The following is a 24,316-nucleotide window of genomic DNA, read 5'->3' as shown; positions in this document are numbered from 1 at the left end:
CCAGTTCCTCCTGATACCATCCATTATACTGTCACCTCTCACTAAGGTCTTATGAAAGTGGAAACATCCTTCTTATTTTCTCCCTGGTTAAGTTAGAGAAGGGCCCTGGACAGCCATCGTCCATTTCCTTCAAGTGTTTCAGGGAAAGTAGAAAGAATGAGAACATTCCAGGTCAAGAGATTCCAAAGGCAGGTATGCAGTAATAACCAGGACCTCCCAGGTGGCTATCCCCAACTATGTTCAGTATATTTCTACATGGATATTTGCCCTTACCTCCAATTCAGCAAGTCCAAATCAAGCTTATCCTCATTCCACCCAAAACCTGTTTTTAAAACCTATTCTAGACACTATCCAGTGACTTGAATGTACATCCTCGGGGCTCTTGTTGCAATGCAGTCTCTGACCCAGTTGTGCTGGGTGGGGCCTGAGACTCTGCATTCACAACAGCCTCCCAGGTAATGCAACTGCTGCCCATCCACAGAACCCACTCTGAGAAGCAAAAATCCCAGTACCCAGGCTACATGGCAGACCCAGGAGATCACAGTCCCAGGGGCTGGGACCAGGAATCAGTAATACTTTGAGCTCCAGATAATCCCATGTGCAGCCAAGGTTGAGACCCTCTGGGGCCTAGATGCTTTTCCAGGGCCAGGAGACTTCCCTCGGCCTGCATCACTACATTACACGCAAGAGCAAATCAACAAAACCCTGTCTTGCAGAGGCCTGGGCTACTTCCATTTCTTGAAGTTCCTCAATGCCAAGGCAAACTGGGGCATTTCTTAAGTGTTTACATGTGTCAAGCCAAGGCCTTTAACACAAAGTACAACTTCATGGATATGCTCTTTTGAAGATAACATTGCAAGCATTCATGTGAGGCTCATCATAATCCTCCATCCTGCCTCCCTGGATAGTGCCCCCATTAGTTGCCTGGTTATTTGAGAAAACTGTTCTCTGAGAACTAGATAATGAGAGTGCAGAAATGGAAGAGAGACATTATAACTACAGCTTTCTCAGTACAACATCAAAATTGATGTGGCAAAATAAACCCTAAATGATTAATTTCTAATTTAAACAAAAACAACATAACCTTCATATAAAGAAAATGCTTTTTCCCCCCCTCATTTACAAGCCATATCCTAGTGTCACTGCCACAAAACTCTATCCATTCAAGAAAATTCGTTTTTTAAGTCAATAACACAAAGTTTGCGGGTAGGTAACACATTTTCATACATAAAAAAAAAAAAAAAAATCAATGAAATACTTCCCTTCCTCCAAAGAAAAATTCTTCCATGAAATATTCATTACTTTATTCCTAAATTTCACATATTATCAGCAACACGAAGGAACCCAAATGAATAAAAAATTTTTTTTAAAAGATTAATTGCTTCTCCCCCAAAAACCTGTTCTCCCCTGCTTCATCGGCATATCAAAAACCAGTCTAATTCTCACCTAACGCTTTCAAAATCAGATTTTCCTTTTTTTTTCACTTAGACAATGCATTACAAAGCATCGATATCCTGTACATTTTAGGGGGTAGATTTGTTTTCTTTGGGTACGGGAGACTAGAAAGAAAGGATAGAATCTAGGAGTGCGTATGTACTTCAAAAAGGCGTTCTGAAAATAAACACAAACGCAACAGTCCTCAGGCATTTTTAACCATGTGGGTCTTGCTTCACGACAGCCTTCTTGGGGTCTCTGTGGTGAGTGCCATCGAGGGAAGGCTATTCTGTGATTGTCCTGTTTGAGTTCAAGAGTTGCTATTTTAAAAATCTGAACAGGAAATCTGGGAATTGCAATGCACGAGACCTTTTCCTAGAGGTCACACCTTCAAAACAGCTCTCAGATGTCAGCAATTCCTTTCTCCTTTTGTCACCTGATCTGGTGTGAAACTTCAGTTGCATGTAAGGAAAAAAGGAATGGAGCAATGCTTTCTTTTCTTAGGTGCCATTTAAAATTATACCTAAGTTTGCTGAGGAAACACCCCAGCTGTAGCACGTACTCCTTAGGATTTCTTTCCTACCTGATTTAATTCCAGTTTCAAGAAAAAAACCTCAGACCTGAAAATAGTCAAAAACATTCCACCTTAGAGCGAGAGAAGGTGTTTCTAAACTAGCAAGGTAGGACCAACGCCGTAAAAATCTGCACCGTTTATCACCAGTTGCCTCACGATGGGATCCTCTAAGTAGACCACAGCCACGTGAGTGAAGGGTACTCCTATTCACCTGGCATTTTGGGTGGGCCTTAATAGCACCGAATTAGGGATCAAACTGACCTAGTATTTTTTTCCAAATTGACCTAGTTTTAATGATAATAGTGATGATGATGGTGATGATAGCTGAGACTTACCCAGTGCTTGTTTTTGTTGCAGGCCCCGTTACGGGCAGTTTCCATTGGCTAATTCTTTCAATGTTCCCAACAACCTTCTGGGGTGGGCAGTGATATCAGGCCCCTTTGCAGGTGAGTTTTGGCTCTACAGCTGCTAACTGTGAGACCTAAGGCAAGTTAACCTCCCAAACCCTTCGTTTCAACATCTGAAAAATGAGAATTATGATGTTGCCAACCTCACGGGACAATGTATGTAAGGCTCTCTACACAGGTCTGGCATATATGTAGTGCCCACCAAAAGGGAGCTGTCAGGGTTAGTGGGATGCCTGGTGTAAGAGATGACCGGCAGCGTCTTATGACTAAGCATCACCTCACATCACAGCTGAGGCTGAATTAGGGACATGGCAGCAGCGTTAATGTGGCTACACTTAAGGTCATCCAGAAGACAGAAGTTCTCCTGAGAGCAATGAAAACAGAGAAGCATCTCCCAAGTCCAAAGGAAGACACTATTTTTTAAAATTAATTGACTTGCCTGCTTTTGTTTTTGTCTTCCAGCTAAAACAAAAAAGGTTATCCCTAGCCACAAGCATGATCCCCTTTCTGATTTCTTAATGTGTTCTATATTAAATTTGTTCTAGTCATTTCTCCAATATATGCTACATAGGGAAAGAACACCTGCTTTGTAAAATGCACTGAGTGTAAAGATATGTCTTATAGACACAGCTAGAAAAGAAAAATGTAAATGAGAAGCCAGGAGCTCAAGATTACCCCTCCTGCCCCAAGGGATTAAAGGATTTTAAATATAATTTAGAATACTGTGGGAAGAAAGTTAACATTTTCAGTCTTGATAACAACTATATCTGAATACCAGAAACGAATCTTGGCTAACTAACACTTGACTTGAAATAATTATCTATTAATTATATCAGTAAGTAGATTATCATTCCTAGAAATTTTCCCATTTATAATTCATTCTATTTTAAGTCATTGTTAAGAATATATTTGATAGCGGTTGTATTCGTGTCGGAAATGATTCTACAAATCTACCCTCAAAACATATTTAAGTGACACACTGGTCAATAAAGGTGCTCTTTCTCATCTTTCTAATGAAAACTATATACTTTTATTCAAGACATGACTTTTTTGTATGATGCTAGCCCTCCTCTATGGTTAGCCTTAGGAAAAAAGTACATTGCTTCAAAGAGATCCAATAAATAGTGAAGTAAAACATTTTTTTTTCTGCCCAAGACATCTTTGAGTAAGTAGTTTTCCAAAGGACAAGTGTTATCTTAAAAATAAAACAAAAGAAAAGAGGGGAAAAAAGGGAAAGGAACGCATCTTGTCGGTGATTGGTCCACTTCTCTTGCGTGCCAGGCAAGATTAGCAGTCCCAAGGAATCTTCCTTAGTAAACATAACCATCTTTCTCCAAACTGGAGAAAAGACCTACACCCAGAAGGATCTATTAAATGAAACCAACATTTAAAAATACATCTTAAAACATATTTGTCTATTCTAACCCAGGCTTAAATTCTCTTGTTCATTTTCAAGTTTGAAAGGAGGTAAGTTTGATAAATGCTTGAGTGGAGGGAGGTAGTTTGGCTAACCCTGTGATTTCTTAAAGTCAAAAGCCTTATTTGATATTTCCTTTGTGATCAATCCTCGGTAGATACTGTTTAAAATCTCAAAACTACGAAGTTAGTACCTCTTGGTTTTAAAGCAGTAGTGTGTTGGTAAATGTATTATTAATAACTGGTTCTTGGGGAGTGGAGAGGAGGACTTCCAGTGTGCCAATTTCCTTGGTGTAAAGACTCCCAACATGGCTGATTTCAGACTACCACGGTTGACGTCTTTGAAAGTCTAATTGGAAAGAGCTGTGCACCGTCAGCTCCTGGGCGCTGGTGTGAATTGTCTCCAGCACACAGGTGCAAATAAGGCACATGAGCAACACCGTAGAGCTCTAGGCCAGTTGTAATCTGAGTTACACCAGAAGCCACTTCATCTAAGTTGAAAGCATTTAATTTTGTATTCTTACCATGTTTGTCACCAAAAGACTAATAATGTTTGGGTACAATAAACTGAACCTGGGGGGTTCAGGGGGAAAAAAAAAAAACAGGCTAACGAATGGAATGGCTCCTTAAGGAACACATCCTCTCATATTGCATCTCCAAAAAGTCAGGGCCAGGCCTAAAAGACATCATCCATCTCGATGTCAGGGAGGCTCTGAGTCATTCCCATACAATACAGTCCTCAATAAACTTGTGAAAACATAGTTTATATTGTGGTTAAGTCAGGTACCCAACTTTCAAGAAACTCACAAGCCAGGCACATTGATGTGTTGCAGAGAAAAGAATCTCCCTGGGAATACTTGGTGAACGATGCTCCAAGTCCAGTTTAAAGTTGTCATTAGTAGGGCCTCACTATTAATTCTGTAGAATGATGTGTGACTAGTGGTAGTCGGAACTCTCATGGAAAAGGAGGTTGGATGACTTCTTGAAATTAATTGTGAAATCTGATGACTCATCAGAATGACTGCATCAGTACATGGAATACCAGACATTTGTTCATTTTCTCAACTTCACAGAAGACAAAAATGTGAAGCCACTAGGGAACAGGCTAAAGTATCTTCCTACAGCACTTTCCTCTGAATTGTCAGGTTCTTCCTCACATGATTTTAAAAACCAGCCTGAACTCATGTCTTTCAGTGAAGAAAATGGTTTATTGCTTGCAATGAAATTACTGACATAGAAATTTATATTTGCATGTCCGTGTAATATAACTTATTGACCATTTACGTACGTGAATGCACAGTTGTACTTATTGTTTGTTGAAATAGCCTATTGTGTTTGGGGAGCCACAATTTTTTCATGTACAGTTGGGAAAGAAATACCATATATAACCTACAGAATCTATTACCTCAAGAAGATGAATGATCCTTTCATCTTCTCTCCTTTATTGTCATAGAATTACAAAGAAGAGTACCATATCTAAACACCTCCACATTTATTAAATATTTAATTTTGGTACCTTTAAAAATCCTTTGGTTTATAAATATATATTTAAAATTCATCAGAGTCTTGAATAAATTGTTTGACACATAAGTGAAAGAAGGATAAATTTTACTCAAATGTAAATCGACTGGAAACAAATTCCAGTTCTGGCTTCAATGTTCACTAGCTCACACTCAAAATTCTCCTTTTGCAATTAAAGGATATTATTTTTTCTATTGCTACCTTATAAAAAGAAATTTCACATACTTTTGAAAATTCAGTGCTCTTGAAACTGTGCATTGTTATGTTGGGAAAAAATACACAACTATAAGATTGGTGACAAGATAGGCATTAAAAGGTCCTGAATTTGTCAAAGCAAAATAATTACATCAATTTAGCAAAAGGAAATCAATAATAGTACATTTAATTCTACAAAAGCTTAGCTTAACCAAAGGAATTCACAACAGTCAAGTCTTCATATTATTAAATTCTGGAACGAGCCAATAAATGGCCTCAAGCAGGAGGGAGCCTTCCCACGCTCAGACCCTATGCTTTAAGGGCTATTGACACAATCACCAAGACATACACAGCTTCATACAATGACACGAAACCGTAACGGGCAGAATAGGCTTCTAATGGAGTAAGAAAAGAAAATAAGAATGATGTATTAGTATGTGATCTTTCTGTTCATGAAAGACTTAAGAAGTTCTAAAGAATCAAAATGAAAAATAGGCATTGTCACATAATTCAAGGGAGAGTTACGGAAATATTTTTTCCCCCCGGAATATAAGAAAGTATGGTGTAACTGAATAGTTTTAAAGAGAACAACAAAGACAGATATTAAATGTGCATGACCAGAAAGAACAAGGCAACTTAAAATCTTTCCTATGGGAAGCTTTATACTTTCATTCTCTATATGGGATATGCTTAAATCGAGGCAGCTATCTGCCTTTAGTTATCTTCTCTAGAAATAGTGTGTAGTTTTATACAGAGTCACACAGGACACACCACAGATTGTACAGCCACTTGTAAATACAAGTAAAATTTACTTAAAAGACGATGGAGTACAATGAAATTTTATTTTTATATAGGCAATCTCTGATAAGAATTTTTCCCCCATTCACTTCTATTATACAATTAAATCTGCCTTCTGAGGGAGCGGAGTGGGAGGCTCTCTCTACATAATAAAATAATGAAGTAAAGTTATTTACTTTGGAGGAAATACTATTTAAAATAATATACTTTAAAACTATCGTTTTCAGGTAAAATATTCTGACTTCTTAGTGATACCATATTACGATTTCAAATAAGTCACAAAATAAAAATGATAAACATTTAAAAAGAATGCCCAACTATAGAATGCTCTGTATTTCAAAAGCTCATTTACATACAGGTTGTATGGAGCTCAAAACACCTTTTTCATGAAACAATGCCGTAAGAGGTGATTGGGAATTTAGGTCAACCCACAAGTATCTACATAGCCCACAATAATCCTCAAATGTAGTGCTTACAATATCCAGTCCTGGGGCGCCCAGGTGGCTCAGTTGGTTAAGCGACTGCCTTCGGCTCAGCTCATGATCCTGGAGTCCCAGGATGGAGTCCCACATCGGGTTCCCTGCTCAGCAGGGAGTCTGCTTCTGCCTCTGACCCTCCCCGCCTCTCGTGTTCTCTCTCTCATTCTCTCTCTCTCAGATAAATAAATAAAATCTTTAAAAAAAAAAAATATCCAGTCCTGAAAAACCACCTGTAGCCATATTGCTACATGAAATCATTCAGAGCTCCAACTTGAGGAGTCAAAGACATCGCCTGTGCTTTGAGCACGCATTTCTCAAGGACCAAGAGACTGGTTCATGTACACCTGGGCAGAGGTTTTGTATTGTTAGGACGAGGAATAGAACGGAGTGTCATTACTACTAATCATATAACCCCAGGTACTTCCTTAACTGCAAGGAAGTAATGACACCCACCTTAGTTACTTCAAGGTTTGTTGTAATCATTACATGAGATGGAAGACAAATAAATTACATTATAAACTCTAAAGGTGCCTCCCACCTCTCTAGGCTGGTAAGTCTTTATTTGACAGATGACCCAGAAGCACTGGGGAGGTTGGGTGACTTATCCAAGGTCACAGGGTGAGCTCGTGAGGAGCTGAGAGAAGCCAGGGCCCTTGACTTCTGGTCCATCTCCCTCTGTACTAGATATGCACTGTCTCATAGGCTCTTTGAATAGTTAATCTTTATCGAACACATACTGGGCAGAGTATCAAAGAAAGGTGACAGTAATAACAGTGCATTTTGCAATGACTGAGCTGCACTCAAGAAAACCAAGTCCCAACCCTGGTCTCACCTCTGAATCTAGGACTTTATCTGATGATCACACAGCCACTTTCCATTTTATAAGTTCTATCTCTTTAATTGGAAGAAATAATGTGGCTTCTCCAGTCTTCCTCTTAGGAGGCTGATACTTTGGCTTTTATTTTAACAGATAAATAACTGGAGAATCAATGAAATTTTGTTGTAAAGCTGTTTCCCTCAGGCAGAAAAGGCAAAACTGCTTGCTGTTATTAAAGTATTATTGGCAATTTGAAACATTTTATGAAAAAAGAATACATAGCAACTAAGTGTTTCCCACATATTTTTACAGGATTTACGTCAGGCTTTACAGTTATTGGTGTGTAAGGGGAAGAAAGAAGAGGGAAATGTAGCAACTGCTAGCAGGGAAGACAGGAGAGACCCAGACCAAGTACTTTGTAAAAGTCACTTTCATTATCAATTTCTGACTTTAACACTGTACATTTGTGGACCATACATTTGTGTCATTAAACAACCCAATTCTTGCATTATAAACAAATGCTTACTTTAATGCTGTGGTTCTCTACCTTTTTAGTCTTAAAATCCACTTCTACTCTTAAGAATTATTGAGAACCCCCAAAAACTTCCGTTTGTGTGGATTATACCTATCCAGATAAACTGTATTACAAATTAAAACAAAGAAACTTTAAAAATATTTATTAATTTATTTTAAAATAACAATAAACCCATCATATGTTAACATAAATAACATATTTTATGAAAAATAACTATTTTACAGGAAAAAAACTAGTAAGAGCCAGTTTTCACATATTTGCAAATCTCTTTAATGTCTGCCTTGATTTGAAGTCAGCTAGATTTTCATATCTCCCTCTGCAGTCAATCTTTTGCGATATGCTCTTTCAGTTAAAGTATATGAAGAAAAAATAAATAAAGTATACGAAGAAAATCTAGCCTCACAGAAATGTAGCTGGAAAAGGAAGGAGTATTTTAATAGCCCTTTTTGGATTCTTCTTTGATATACACTAAAACTCGACAACTGGTTGTTTCTTAAAGGTTACCTGTGGCATGGAAGCTGAATCCTTATTGATGAACGTATATTCTGTACAGTCATGAGATAATGTGAGCAAAAACAGGCAAGCAATGTCTTAGTGGTATTGTGAAAACAGTTTTGACCTTGTAGATTCTCTGAAAGGGCCTAAGGGACCTTTGGGTTCCCCAGACCACACTTTGAGAACCACCACTTTAACTTACTTTTTTCTTTTTCTTTTTTTTTTAAGTAGGCTCCACACTGGACAGGGCCCAAACCCACGACTCTGAGATCAAGACCTGAGCTGAGATCAAGAGTCGGACGCCCAACCAACTGAGCCACCCACATGCCCCAAGAACCTTCACTTTAAAGATACAAATTGCTTACGACATATAATTGGTAGAATAAAGGAGATACTATGTGAAACTCAAGAAACAAGGTTAAAAAAAGTTACAAAGGAATGGAAGGAAGATCACATGCAAACAAATCATTCATCCCATGGTCCACTTTCATTTGGATGGGAACTGGAAATCAGGCACTGTAAGAAAGAAGCACAGAGAAATGTCCCAGCTGGAGCCCGGCAACGGTTGGTATGCCATAATGGGACAAGTATCTCTGAGAGGGTGACTTTTCTACAATATGTTTGGGTACACTGTAAAGACATTCTTTGCACCATGACTGTTTACAACCAGCCCTAACCCTTTAAACCAGCCTGGCATGCACACACCATGAACCTACCTACCAACAGAGGCAAATCAAGAACACCCAGTTCTGGTCAAAGCAATGCCTGCTACCTGCTTCATTTCATCCCTACCTGCTCCCATCTCCCTCTAATCAACATCCAGCTCTTGACCCAGGCCTTCTGCTCCTATATGTATCCTGTTCTTGTTGTCAAGTGTATTTGCTTCCCTTGGCTTTTCCTCTTTATGAGGCTTGTGGTTTTTTCTGCTACTGACTGACTGCCTCAGGCAGCCCCCTGCTCCACCCTCTGCTCTCCAGCTCAGGTCCTGACTCCTAGAGGTAGATGAGGCTGGGGGCAGCAACCTCGAATGCGCCATCCTAGAAAACTGATGTTTTTCAGTCTTCCTGTACAAATTTTTCTTTTTGTCTGTTTCTTAATGTAGCACAACAGAGAACATGGAAATAAGTCATTTTCATGCTATTAGCACATTTAGGAAACAGGCTTCTACGATAATTAAACTAATGAAGATGACCCTAGACTGAAGAAACAGCAATTAGAGTTGACTGAATAGGCATTAGGGGAAATGAAGACATTCACATTCAAAGAAAGACAAGATTTTAAGTAAGAGGTAAAATTAATAATAGCCCAAACTCTACTGAGCAGGAAAGAGCTTCCGGTGACTCAAAGAAGGATTGGAGACATGCAGATTAGTTCACCATATTCAAAAATACAAATACAAAATGAATGGTATCCTATCACATGAATGGTGAATACAAAAATGATGGTATCCTATCACAAAAATATGGACGTTGAGGGATAGAATAAAAGAAATGAAAAAAAATTAGAAGAAACTGGCTAACTATATGTAACCCAAATCAAAATGGAAAGGATTTTCTTTGAATAAAAATTTTTTTGCTGGGTAAATTTTCAGTTATTATTTTCCAAAGATAAACAACTTTTAAAGTAATAATTCAAATCCTGTGCTATTCAGAGATGCAATTTGGAAACCAAAGGGAACTCCACTCCAGTGGTACAAGGTACCCACTACTACCCACCCCGCTCACCTCAGCAAAAGGGTCTGCACATTGGAGGTCAAACGAGGGTCCGATCCGAGGGCTTCTATCCACAGATTGAGTACATCTGTCTAAACTAATAATTAGCTTGACAACAGTTATTGCTGGTTTATTTCCCATCAAACCCAGTGTGTTACCTGAATCTATGTATCATGTTCTTGTAACCTCACAGGCAACCAGAGGCCAAAACCAGAGGGGAAAAGGCTATTCCCTAGGCTATGACTTCTATGTAAAGGTTGATCGAGTGGTTTGCTGGGACCTGGGGCTACCCAGGGAATTTCTGCCCACTCTGGAAGGCAACTTGTGTTCTGAGCATTGCGCAATTGCCAAGCATAATGGAAACCTCGAAGGTCACCAATGGGGCAAACAAGGAATATGCTCATTATTGTTGATGCTGTTATGATTAATAAATAGGGCTTTATGGATGAAAAGGGGAGTGAGCTATGGCATTATTAACATTCACTCTTCTTCATTGATCCTTCTTTGAATCTTTTAGGTTTTTTTCCCTTTAAGACCCATATGCCCAGCCAAGATTCAAAGGCTCCCTTTTATGAATTAAAGTACTATATTTCTATGCATAATCACAATTAATATGACCTTTAATGCATAAATTAAATGTGCTATAAATTCTAATTATCATCATGCTGGTTTTTAATCATTTTTATTAGACGAACCCTTAGAAAAAAGACATACCTATCATGAACACTAACAGCTTCCTATTTTAATTCTACAAATTTGGGCCTATCTGCTGGCTGGGGGTGGGGGGGAACAAACTCTCTCTTTTTCCAACTGACTACAAGTGCTTTCCATAGCTTATTTTTTCCACACTCACCTCTAAAAAATGCACTGGAGCTGAGCTATTCTAAGATTGTATCAGAGTCAAAGAATTATCACTATCAGTTATTTCACAGGACAATTGAACTGTCTGATTTTTTAAGAAATCAGAATGGACTTTTATAGTAATAAGACTTTATCAACAGTTACTGCATGTTCCATGCAACTTGGCTCAAAAAAAAAAATCGAAGCTTCAGCAATTAACTTTATCACAAAAACATTTAGCCGTAAGCAATATCCAGCTGTAGAGGCACAGAGATGAGAGAAATGTGCTAAGAAATAAATACTTTTCAGACGCCGAGTCGAGAGAATAGTAAGAGCTAGTGTCCTCTCATTGCAGTGCCAGGCCGAGCTAGCTGGTAAGTTCTCCGGTGAAGAAAACGCTTTTCTGGGAGGACTATAATGGGTACTCTGTGAGCTCTGGGGCCTGAGCTTGCTTTTCTATAGATGACTTTGTTCCTTCTTTACATTGTGAAGTTCAGTGTATATTTTGGTAGAAATACATTCTTGTCATTTCAAATGTAGACGCCGATACGGCCCCATTTCAGTTTCATCCCGGCTCGTTTGGAAGAGAAAATGCTGCAGAAACTCTTTGTTTCCCTCTGAAACTTTTATTAACTATTCCGACCAAAATGAAAGTGACCTAGTTCTGGAAGGGACAGGTCATGTTTACAGTTAAAAACAAAAACCAGGCTGCAGAAAGATCAAAAGACAGCGATTCACTAGCTGGTTGAAAGTTAGAAACACAGCATCCACAGAGTTACCTCCAACTAATAGCAGCAGTGCCAGTAAAAGGAGATTTTCAAGGTCATGATGGGTTCCCATCCTTCAGAGCAAATAAATGCCTTACTGGGAAAAGAAAACCCCAAAGACATGGCAATCTTACTTCTACTTCCAAGATTAAATCATGCCTTCGATGCTGCAGGCAAGTTTAAACACTCCAACAAAGTTTTCTGAATGATTCTGCTAACTTCTGCTATCAGGCTAACACACGAGAGACTTAACGAACTTCACTTTCTTTGACAGTCAAGAAGAGTCCATTCTGAATGATCACATGGCAGAGAGAAGAAGTGCAGTGTGGCCAAGAGGTATCTGTACTGATGTACTAGTCAGCTACCGCTATTTCTTTCAAACTGGTGTCCTGTTAAATTCACCTTCCCCTCAAGATGCGTAAATTAGCCCTCAGAAAAGCATTCAGATGCCAAAAAGGACATTATTCTCCAGATGAACCATCAGGAGCAGACACAGCCTACCCTTCGGTGACCATCTTGGAATGGCTTTAGTTTCCTGTTGGCTGCCATGACAAATCACCATAAACTTAGCGGCCTGAAACAACACATGTTTACTAGCTCATAGTTCTGGAGACCAGAAGTCCAAAATGGGTGTCTCTAGGCTAAAATCAGGATGTCTGCAGGACTGTGTTCCTCCTGGAGGCTTTAGAGAAGAATCCCATTCCTTGCTTTTCCTAGCTTCTAGAGGCTGCCTGCATTCCACTGGCCAGTCCATGCCTCACCCCTACCTCCCCACCAGGCAAGAAGTAATGGTTACACAACCTAGGGGGGAATTTCCCTCTAAAGTAGACTCGGGTCCTTTCTCTTTTCGCACCAAAGACAGTGTTGGCAAATATATAAAGACGTGCTGACCACCCAATACACCTTCAGCAGCACTTCCACAAGCCAGAGATTCTCTTCAGCCACCAAACGAAAGAACTAAGGAGGGAGGGGGCGTACAAAAACATGGTGCCAGGCAGCACGCAGCATGCTGAATTAAGAACCATCTGAGTCACTCAATCTCTCTGGACTTTGAAAGCTAAACCTTTAAAACAGACATTATGAGAAGACATTCCACAGAAAACCTCAAAGAAATGTGCTGAATGAATGCTGACAGTCTAGTGATGATTTCCAGAGCACGGAGACCAAACAGGGCCTGTGTCCTTCATCTTTCCTAGGTTACTGTGCCTGCCTCAGGAAGGCAGCCTCATACCCCGCCTGACTGTGCAGGGGGCACGCTCCCTCCCCGGGCTCAGCCCTGCCTCCCACGAGGGGATGTGTGAGAAGCAGGCACATGCCACAGATTAGGCAGCACCAAGCAACATTTTGCAAACAGCTTGTAAACATAGACGTCATCCGAATCTGTAATGGCCAATCAGGATGGCAAGGTGCTCTCTAATCTTGAGCTCACTCTGTTGGAAACCACATGAAGCAAGCCCATGGCATGGAAGCAGCATTGCAAAAGTGTGCATGAACACACACACACACACACACACACAGGCATGCACGCGTGCACCCTCTCAGATTAAGGCAAATAAAGGTCTGATCTCTTCCTTACAGTGGAAAGTACATGCTTCATATTTTCTAAAAGGTGGGATGATCCTTAAACTTATTTTTACAACTTCTTCACCCTCCTAGTAGTTAGAACCAGTCCTTAGGTAAAAACGGGCACCTAATAAATACCTCCAGAAATGAGTTCATTATTGTTTTATTCTAAGTTAAGGATAACTTGCTCTTACCTAACAAGGATGTTGTAAAGACATGGATTTCTTTTAAGGTCTGTGTATGTAAAGTTAGTTACAGTGCAAAGTGTTAATTCTGTAAAATAGTTTTTTAAAGTTATATATACATGTCTGCTTGATCCCTAATCTAAGAAAATATAGTTTATTCACAAATGTTTATGAAAACATTAATTATAATAGCCAATACCAAACAATGGAGCAATGTAGAAATTATTATAATCATTAAAATTATATTTATAAAGATATTATGTTGCTAATACTCATATCATCATTATATTATCATTTTAAGTATAAAAGGATGCAAAATTGTTTATAAAGCATGATAATGATCACAATGATATTAAAGCAGTGCAGAAGAAAACAGAACAAAATATTAATAGCAATTATGTTTGGATAGTGGGATAAAGTTTTTTCCTGTTTTATTTCTATATATTTTCTAACTGCTCTGTAACAAACACTGTTGCTTTTGCAATAAGAATGAACTATTTTCTAAAATATCTGACTACTCTCAGACTTAGAGAAATGCTCCACACTGACTCTTCACTTATTAGCTAGACTTTCCTAAGCATGCTTTATATGATGTGCACTGGACCAAGTACTTTACAGTCATTATTATTTTTTTAAGGATTTTTTTTTAATTTGACAGAGAGAGAGACAGCAAGAGAGGGAACACAAACAGGGGCAGCAAGAGAGGGAGAATCAGGCTTCCTGCTGAGCAGGGAGCCCGATGCAGGTCTCGATCCCAGGATTCCGGGATCACGACCTGAGCCGAAGGCAGATGCTTAACCGACTAAGCCACTCAGGTGCCCCTACAGTCATTACTTCTTAATCCTAAACACCACTCTAAGAGGACAGCAGTGTCAGTATCCCTGTTTTACAGATGAGGAAACTGAGGCACACAGAGGTTAAGGTAGCTTGGTCAAGGTCACAGAGCTACTAAGTGGCTGAGTGTGCCATGAACCCAAATGGCCTGTCCCGGTGCTCATCCTCTTAACCACTATGCAATGTTCTCTCTACGAGACTCAAGCAGAGACAGTGACTAATACAACCCTGGCAGGTGCCTTAGCTTCTCTGGGTCTCAGTTTCCTCATTTATAATAGGTCCTTATCAATGCAGTTGCTATGAGACACTTAACATAATGGAAGCACTCAATGTCAGCTCTGGTCATTCCTAAAAAAGAACCAGTGCCTTTGGCCATGAGCCCAGACCTCCAGCAGGATGGGCACTCCACAGGGCCTCTTGAGAACTGTCTTCCTAGCCCTCGGCATCACTGGGAAGTTTCCCTGCCCATTTCTAAATGATGCAATATAATGGCTAATCAATGTCCTTCACTCTCTCTTTTTCAAAACTCTGATTTTTACCAAAGCATGTAGTTACTTAATGTATGCATCCAATCTTGGCTCTTTGGAACTGTAGGTGACAATAAAAAATCCACATCAGAAATGAAAGGGTAGAACTTTAATGCCCCTCTCACACACCTAGAAAATAATGACACCTTCGGTGGATTTAATGTCGACGATTTAAAGACAGTTTCCATTAGCTATGCTTTCTCCTGGGCCTGGATGGATTGTCAGCCTACAGGCCCCTCGCCTTCTCTACAGCAGAAGCTCAAGCTGATGGATACTCATCCTGTGCTCAGGGAAGCTACCACGGCTGTAATTGCCGTGTGAATGGGAAAATTAAAGTCATGAATGATGCTATTATTTTTAAGCAGGATAATCAGCTTGTTAAAGATCAGCTTCTAAGAGGAAGAATTTAACTGTGTTCAAGTTCAGTATCAGATTGGAAATATGAGAAAAGTTTGCATATGAGATAAAACTGGCTGAGCTTCTCTCGCTTGGTATCCACCAATATGAGTGCTCACAAATAAAACATCACGGTGCACATTAAAGAAGTCTAGAAATGCACATTAACAGAGACTGCTTTAAAGACACTGGGTAATGTTCTCCTTCTTAGTCTGGGTGGTAGGCACAGAGGCATTCATCTTATCAATCTTTAGTGGTACATAAATGTGATACACTCTTGTATGTGTGATAGATTTCACAGTTTAAGAAAAGATCAGAAGTGCAATGGGAATTCCAACTTTAAAGTGCATATCAGAACATAAATTTAAGGAGGGAGCCCTTTTTCTCTTCACTTAGGATTTATAAACAACGTTTATAAGAGTTCATTAAATTTCAGACTACAAAAGACTGAAGATCATCCCATCTAATGGGTTTCCAACAATGTCCCAGAAATAAAATTCCATCTTGCATGGACATTCCATCAACTCCTTATTCAGAGCTGGGAGTTTTCTTAGCACTGAAGCTCATTTTGTGTTTCAGAAAAGTGGCCCTAAGTCTCTCTGTATCCGACATCACCCCCCGTACCTTCTTTCTTGATTCAAGAGCTTCCTTTCTCATCACCTGAATTGCTTCAATAAAGATACAGATTTAATTTGTCTTCATTAAATTCAGCGAGAAACTTACAATGTGCCTTACAGAGACCTATTCTATTTAAAAGGCAATATGAAAATCCACCATTCTTGTTGGAATGGTTACTAAGCGGGGAGAAATCAGTACCTTGAAACACCAAAAACTGGACCAGCCAGGCAAGGAGCAAACAACTAATCATGCCTTAAACAGGTATGGTCAACAAGGGCAGGCCAAGGGAATGAAGCATTCAAATAGGTAATAGTGTGTGGGGGCAGAGGACATATGGGACATCTTTATACTTTCCCCTCAATTTTCCTGGGAAGCTTAGACTACTCTAAAAAAATTCTCTTAATAAAAAGATATAAAAAAACTTAAAGAGATAAAACCAAAAAAATTCTTTAAAATAAACTAATGGAGGTAGCAAAGTTCTCCCTTTTGAGAAAATGTCTTCTAGGGGATGGGGAATGTATCAAACTGTAAAAGAGCTCTAAGTGTCCCTGGGAGTGACTGATACACACACACACACACACACACACCCGTCCTTAAAGATCTAACTGACTCATAGAATTCCTGAAAACAGGACTCACTTGCTCAGTCATACGGTTGGCTAATAAGCCAAAGACCTGTATAACCATTTAAAAGAATCAATTTCACAGGCTAATGGGCATGATGGGAGCTGGAGGTATGCACACGAGACTCCATGTGAGAGAGACAGAGCTTTGTAAACGTTAGCACTGATCAGTGTCTCCTAGCTGGAAGGAAGACGTAGCTGTCGTTAAACCACCTGAGTACATTCATGTAGAGCTAAAAACTCCTATTCATACAACTGCCTAAACTATACTTAGTCTACAGTGTTTTCAGGTTTAATTATCTTTGAAAAGCCAATAAAACGTAAGATATAAGCAAAACAATGACATTTTCAGGTAGTAATGGCGCTACAACCAGTTTTATTTAGTCTTAAATAAATCACAAAATTTCTCCACCAACTATGTCTCGGCAATTGGGAACCAACCATGGTCCTAACAGATGCTACAAGTTAAAGGAAAGCCCGAAAGTCTTAGATGGTGTATAAGATGAGCCAGCCTGGCCTCTCCCTCCCACAGCCCCAGCCAAGGTCATGCTTGTCACATGGCCCTGCCCAGCCCCTCATCCAGGATGATGACATTGGAGTGGGCACCCGAGTAAAGGGAACAGCTCTATAAATAGCCAGGGACCTACACCAAGTTCTTCAAACCCTCATGTGCAAACATCACCGGAGGTCTTGTTAAAATGCCAATTCAGATTTGGGGTGGGGCCTGAGAGTCTGCATTGCTACAAGATTGCAGGGGATGTCCCTGCTGCCGGTCCCCAGTCTGCACTTGCAGTAACAAGGACCTAAACATTTAGCCTGACAAACACAATGAAGGGAAAGAGAAAGCGAGAACGTAGCTATCTTGAGTCCCAAAAAAGCCTCCCAATTCTAGCTCCCCTGAGGTTGGGAAGGTTCCTGACCATGGAAGTCTCGCATCACTCTCCCGAGAACATATTCACGTACTTGCACTAAACCCCCGTTTCCTTAAGCTAGCTCATGATGGTTTCTGTTCCATGCAACCAGAAGAGGCTTGACTAGAACAGACACAAAGGGAAGTATCTTCATCCCCAAAAGCCATTGTCTGTGCCAGTCTTTTTGTTTTTAAAAGGGCAGGCTTCTAGCAATAGGCAAATACGTTATTTTGGTTTAAAAAAATGCAGCAGCACATGGATGTGCTTCCTCTTTGAACAGCGACTTCTCACTTAACCCTAAAGGAATGGTCCAGCCCTGGAAAGATGTTCCAAGTAAAGAGGGTACTTATTCCGTGGTGACCTAATCTATGGCCAACTGTGCCACCCACCCGCTAAATCGCAAGCCCTCCCCGGGCCCAGCTGAGACTCAGCGAGAGAAGAGAGGAAGTCTGTGGTACGACCTGGATCTCAGGATCCTGCTGTCTCTGTTTTGCTTTTCCCTTTGTTTCTACATGGTTTTTGCTTGATGTTCTCCCCACCATTACTGCCAGATGTCTTTTGAGTTTTCTTCTTTACCCAATAACCTGGAACTGTCATCTTATCCCAAAGTCTTTAAGTCCCTTTAGCCAGACTAGCTTTCCAATCCCAGTTCTCACGCATCAGTTCCTATGGATAGTGATGTCAGAGTATCCCAAAAGTCAGACTCTTTTCTCCACGTCATCAGCCCTGGTTTCTGCCTAAAATAGCAACTCTAAACCCAGATATGAGATTCAACTGAAAAGCGCTTCATAATTCTAACACTGAGGGCTGCAGGGGAGACTTTGGCCATGAAGTCCACTATTTAACCTGAACAAAGTCCCCTAACCAAACACCCTTAACCCCTCTGCTGTATCTAAGACAAGTGATAGCTCTCTGATTCACATGAAAATAAAAATATTTGTACAGTGAGCCCTATAACCTTATACTTTAAACTATAAAAATATTGTCAGGTTTCTGTTGAGGATCATATCCTTTTTTTGCTCCTAGTCTGGTTTTTCATCCCCATCCAAATATGAGCAAATCAGCAAGGATAAAGGAGAAGTTCAGAGGGAAGCAGGAGACTAACGCCAAACACAAATCAATAATGTGACTGTGACAATAATAGGAGCGATACCATTTTATTTATAATCTGAACTCTACCTACTTCCATAAAGGATTTAAAATGGCTTAAAATAAACACATGTACAGGATCACTGAAATAAAGAAAAGAAGAGCTAATCCACATGGAAGAAAGAGATAACTACCAGGAAATGGAGACGAGTTATTGTAATGAAGCACTAATTTTGGCTCTGAGCTTAGGAAACCAAAGCTAAAAAGGGAACATGATAGGTTATGAATTCTCAATTTCATAAACGTGGAAGCAGATGGATTTGTCGGAAGGAACGTCCATTTTCTACTGCTGAGCTCAAAGAGGAATTTATGGCATAGTCCCTCCACAAAATAAGTTAGAAATAAGGAACGGTGATTTCAGCTGAAGCCAGGTGGCCATTTCTTTCTTTGACTGTTGGGTGAAGCCAAAGGCCAGATACTGAAATGCAGCTCAGTAAAGGGGTATCTGTGCATGGCTGGTTAACATAGTCTGGGCAAGCTGTTTACTGGTGCTACTATGATAAAATGGAAGCTCTTCGAGAACCTACAGTAACTCATGACTAACCTGCCCTGCAAGCTGTCTTGCTCAAGGACAAGGTTGCTCGAGCATTTCAAGTGCAGCATATAGGTACTATCAGCTGATGTTCTGTTGGGGAAATGAAGGGTCCTAACCCGAATTCTTACCAGAAAAGGGGCTCTCACCTTCTGTAATGGCTCCTACAGGCAAGAGCCCTATTATTTTTCAGTAGCAAGCTTTTAATAAGCTTTACATGCTAAACAGTTACCTGAGAAATACCAACCCACCGTCTGGATGACAGAGAGAAACAATTTTAATGCAGAAAGTTAAGGGCAGGGGTTATCTGGTGGCTAACTCAATCACAAAAGCACCACAGCATGGTTCCAGCAGAATAACAAATTCTGAGAGAAAATATATCCTGTTGACAATTCACCAGATTCCAAGCAGCTAGGTCTATTGAAATACTAGAAATACTTCATCATAAAGATCTTATAGGAACAAACATAAAAAGAAAAACAAAAGCAACAACCACTACCACAAAACCCCGGAAAACGTCTTCCAAAGATCCTAATTTCAGGTGTGAGGCATTCAGTGCCAAAACATTATTTCATAAGTAGCTGCTTCATAAGCCCAGACCCTCTGGGTTTATGACAGTGACATACACAGAAGAGGGGCCTGGCTTCCCTTTGGTCTGGCGGAAACCAGGCATCCGACTTGCCTAAATAGAGAAAAAGAACATTTAGCTATAATTTAAAAAGGAGAAAGACCAAAGCACAGCTTTGCTTCCTGGATTTTAAAACTGAAATTTGATCTGCCCAAAGGTTGTTATTACTCACTGCAGTTGATCATTAGGAAATGATGTGGTACAAGGCTGGGAGCAGAATTAAAAGTAGGATTAATGATCTGGGAATATGCAGGAATATGTGTCTCTTCTCTCCAAGTTCCAAGACTGCAAGTTCATAAATTCTCCTGAAATTTTCCTTTCAGATAGAGAGATCCAGTGTTTTAAAAGAAAAGAGGCACACAGTTACAAGAGAATGTCCATCCAGCTAATTAATCTGTAACCTTGGGAGTAACCAGAAGGAACTATATCAGAAAAATTTAGGAATAGTATTACTATTATAGTGTTACTAATGATATTGAGAAATTTGTATATTGCTTTGCAGTTTACAAAATACTCTATATTTTCATCGATAGTATTATTTAGCTCTTACAGTAACACTTTGAATCAATTATGGTATTTTCTCCACTGGATAGATGAGAAGATTAAGACAAGTCAACTAACCCGTCCAAGATCATATAAACAGAGAAACAGCTGGGCCAGAATTAAAACTCAGCTCTTCTAATTCCAATGTTTTATCATAGGGATAATAGAGCCCATTTCTCTTGATATAGTCTAAGCAGTATAGTATTAAAAAAAAAAAATCTTCTCATAGAGCAGAGAAAAAAAATTATCATGCAAAACTGGTAGTCTCTATCTTACCTACAGTTTTTTTTTTTTTAAAAACTCCAAAATTTAAGTGCTGAGATTATTTACAATATATGGTCCTAGTAGGTAAAAATGTAGTCTGTTCCTATCATAAACATCTAACAGGCTGCCTTTACGTTGGGTTATATGTCCTTATTTGAGTCCTCACTGTCTATTACTCCAGATAGATAGGGCAATTTGACAATAAGAATTAAAGGTCTTACAAACAGGTATACTGTTTGGGACTGTCTATCAAAAATTTAAATGCACATTACTGCAGCCATTCCTCTTCTAGGAATTTATGCTAAAGAAATCAGGCTAACAGGAGTGCCTGGGTGGCTCAGTCCGTTGGGCATTTGCCTTCAGCTCAGGTCATGATCCCGGGGTCCTAGGATCAAGCCCCGAATCGGGCTCCCTGCTTGGTGGGAAGTCTCCCTCTCTCTCTGCTCCTCCTCCTGGCTTGTACCCTCTAGCGCTCGCTCTCTCTCTCTCACTTGCTCTTTCAAATGAATAAATAAAATCTTAAAAAAAAAAAGAAATCAGGCAAAACTATAAGGAACAGGATGCTCCTGACAGTGTTGTTTATATCAGATTACAGTTTACCTGCTTTTTCTCTACTTTCTCGCTCTCTTTCTTTCTTTCTTTCCCATTTCAGGCTTTCTCTTTTCCTAGCATGTTCTTGTACTGAAATAAGGAATAAGCTGGAACATATTCCATTCAACAATCTTTGTTCTATGGAAAAGAATTAAAAGTTTAAAGGTAAACACAGAGACTGACCTAAAAAATCCAACTGAACTTCATGTATCTAGCAAAACCTTCTCCTAGGTAGTCTAACAAACACTCAGACTGTGTCTCCAGGGACAAGATTAATCTCCCTGTCTCTTTATTCCCTTTGTAGAGAAGCACATCTTCCAAGACAGAGTTCACTGTCTTTCTAGGTTAAGTGTGACTTATCTATCCTTCCTTCTCTAAAGTGCTTTGTTGAGGCCAAGGGTCACAAACTCAAAAGTCTACAGATATCAGGCAGAAGCCATGTGGGTTTAAGACTACAATAGGGGGTGGTGGGGATTGAGGCAAAATGAAGAGTTCCTACCTGTCTAAAGGGGCAGCTCCTACTAAACTTGGCAGATTGTTCCCAATGCATGTTCAGTGCTGCCAAATTTTCCATTTGTCAAAAGAAGTATGAGACTCAGACTTTGATGTGAATCTCCCCAAAGGCACTATAGTTTGCCATTTGTTGGTATTTAAAAGAAAACACTGTGTGAACCAAACAAAACACTTCTGCATGGGGCTCCCCTTCACAAGATCTGATTTAGAGGTTAGTCTACAAGCAAAAAAATCCTAACAAATGAAGCACCCTAGTTAACCCTTCAAATGAACACATGAATGCTATGGACAAGGAAGGTCACTTTTCATAACTTGAAGATTTTCCCCACTGTCTAGATATTCTCCATTTGCCCCTCCAGATCCATTCTCCTCCACTTTGCACCCTGATCTATGCCCTAGGAGTCTACTCTCCTGAGACTACATCTCTTGGTTCCATGCTTTCTGAGGTCCATTTGGGTCATCCGATGGAATGGCCAGTAAGAAACTGAATGGAGGGAAGAGACACAGGTGGCAATATTTATCCCCTTGGCTCCTGCCCTCCTGGGCTGCTTTGGCAGTGACTGCAATCTTTGCCCGAAGGCCACAGCTCCTGTCAGGGGTAATGACATTCTGTTGTTGTTAACTCTAAGATACTTGTGGATTTCCCTGACCCCTGCCTTTGTTAGTAGTCACTTTATTTCCTCCTTTTCCCTTTCAAGGGAGCCACGTCTTTCCTGCCAGGACCTGCCCAATCCATCTTCTCAGGCCACATACCATGATCTAGTTACAATACTCAACAGACGAGATCAAGATCCCTTCCTTCCAGACCTGTGAATCTAATTCCATAGAGGAAAGAGATCCGCTACTAAGGCTACCTTGACACCATTTTTTTTCTTGAAAAAAATATTATTTCTTGAACCTTACATGAACTTTAGTTTCTAAATCATAGTTCTGAATTACGAAAACCTTTAGATTAGCAGTTCCCACTCCTGACCTGTTAACACAGAAGGCAAAAACCAGTATCCTCCCACTAAAAATACAATTTGGAAATCATATAGGATCACGGGGCAAAGATTCTTAAATAATAAGACAGTTAACAATTCTTAAATAATATTGAATGAGATGTGCCACTAAAATACATTATATTGAAGCTCTTCTTCCCACTTAACCCCATTAAACACTTTTAGGTGTTCTGCTTAATCCAATTGTCTCAATATCCAAGTATCATACACTTAAAGTCTATATTAAGAAGGACATCAGACTGTCCCTCTACTCTTAACATTGCTCCTTGACTCCTTGTATTGTAGTATGGAATGTAAAGATTTTGGTCCACATTACTAGCTTTTTAATTCAATCAATCATTTATTCAATAAATATATGCTCCTTCTGTCTGTCTATCTATCTATCTATCTATTGATATTGAGCACGTACTATGTATTCATTTTGACCCTACAGCCAAGAATATATGAGAGGAATTCAACATTTGTACTATTGTGTACTTATAGGACAATAAGTAATGCTGTATTGGAGAGGTGTTCAAACGTGAGCTGGGAGGGGTCTGCGAAGTCAGTCGGTAGGGCTAACAAGGCTGGACATCAGAAGTGACCTTTGTGTTGGGACATGAAGGATGAGAAAGACGCTGTCAGATAGAGGAGAGGAAAGTATTCCAGAAGGATGGGAAAGCATGTGCAAAACACCAAAAAGAGCTGACAGGGGCAAGTTTCACAAGTTTGTATCTCTAATACTGAATACAGCTCATAGCACAGAGTAGGTTTTTTTAACGAATGAACAAAGTGGGATTCCACATGCAAAAATTCTACCGTCTTCATTATTGGGTTCTTACGCCTTCCTTTTCTTAAGCTTCCCCTTCTGCTGTAGTTTTCCATATGTAACCAATTCTGTCCTGTTATTTCTGCTTATCATTTTACCTCTAATGAGGAGAAACTGCATGTGGTCTGCATACTTCAAAGTTCCTGATTACACTAGCATTTCAAAAAGTAACACTTTTGTTCTGTGGATTATGCAGATAATATATGCTAATATGGGCCAGAGGAATCAAAATGAGCATATCCAGCACGGCCAAGAGCGGGAAGGGGTGTGGATTATGGGATACTTCCACTTTCTCTCACTTTTCTATACATCTCTACTATAAATCGCTGAAAACCCATTCTCTCTCTCTCTTTTTTTTACAGCAACCATGTTTTACTTTGTAATAGAAGAAACAAAGACATTTTCTCAGAGTAGGTAGGCACATGAGTCATCTTTGTGTATATGACCTGGTGTAGAAATTTCAGCAGGTGCCGCAGAAGAACTCCCATCAGGGCAAGGGCACGAGTAATCACACTGTCCATGTAATTCCCCGCTCGCTCATCCTCCCACGGCTCACGACGGGCCATATCTAAGGAAAGCATCTCTCTCCACTGCCTGAGAAAGTACCTCTATGAAAGAGAAGCTGCACGCTGGAACTCTCC

At 39.8% G+C, this 24,316-nt stretch overlaps 1 protein-coding gene and 1 long non-coding RNA gene across 6 annotated transcripts in view; both read right to left on the bottom strand.

Moving 5' to 3' along the window:
• Positions 1-24,316, bottom strand: part of SAMD4A (sterile alpha motif domain containing 4A) — a 206,657-nt gene that overhangs the window by 158,562 nt on the left and 23,779 nt on the right. The gene's annotated exons all lie outside the window — the stretch shown is intronic.
• The window catches only part of LOC135361619 (uncharacterized), a 43,601-nt gene continuing 20,816 nt past the window's right edge, over positions 1,532-24,316 (bottom strand). The window contains exon 2 of the long non-coding RNA XR_010405193.1: positions 1,532-24,316. This exon is cut by the window's right edge and continues 16,402 nt beyond it. This is a non-coding gene — a long non-coding RNA (uncharacterized LOC135361619).

Source organism: Mirounga angustirostris, unplaced genomic scaffold, assembly GCF_029215605.1.
Source record: "Mirounga angustirostris isolate CCGP_5_RB_7025 unplaced genomic scaffold, mMirAng1.0.hap1 SCAF_9, whole genome shotgun sequence".
In the NCBI taxonomy this organism is placed as follows: Eukaryota; Metazoa; Chordata; class Mammalia; order Carnivora; family Phocidae; genus Mirounga; species Mirounga angustirostris.
The sequence above is the reverse complement of the archived record's forward strand: the minus strand, read 5'-3'. Positions and strand labels throughout refer to the sequence as shown.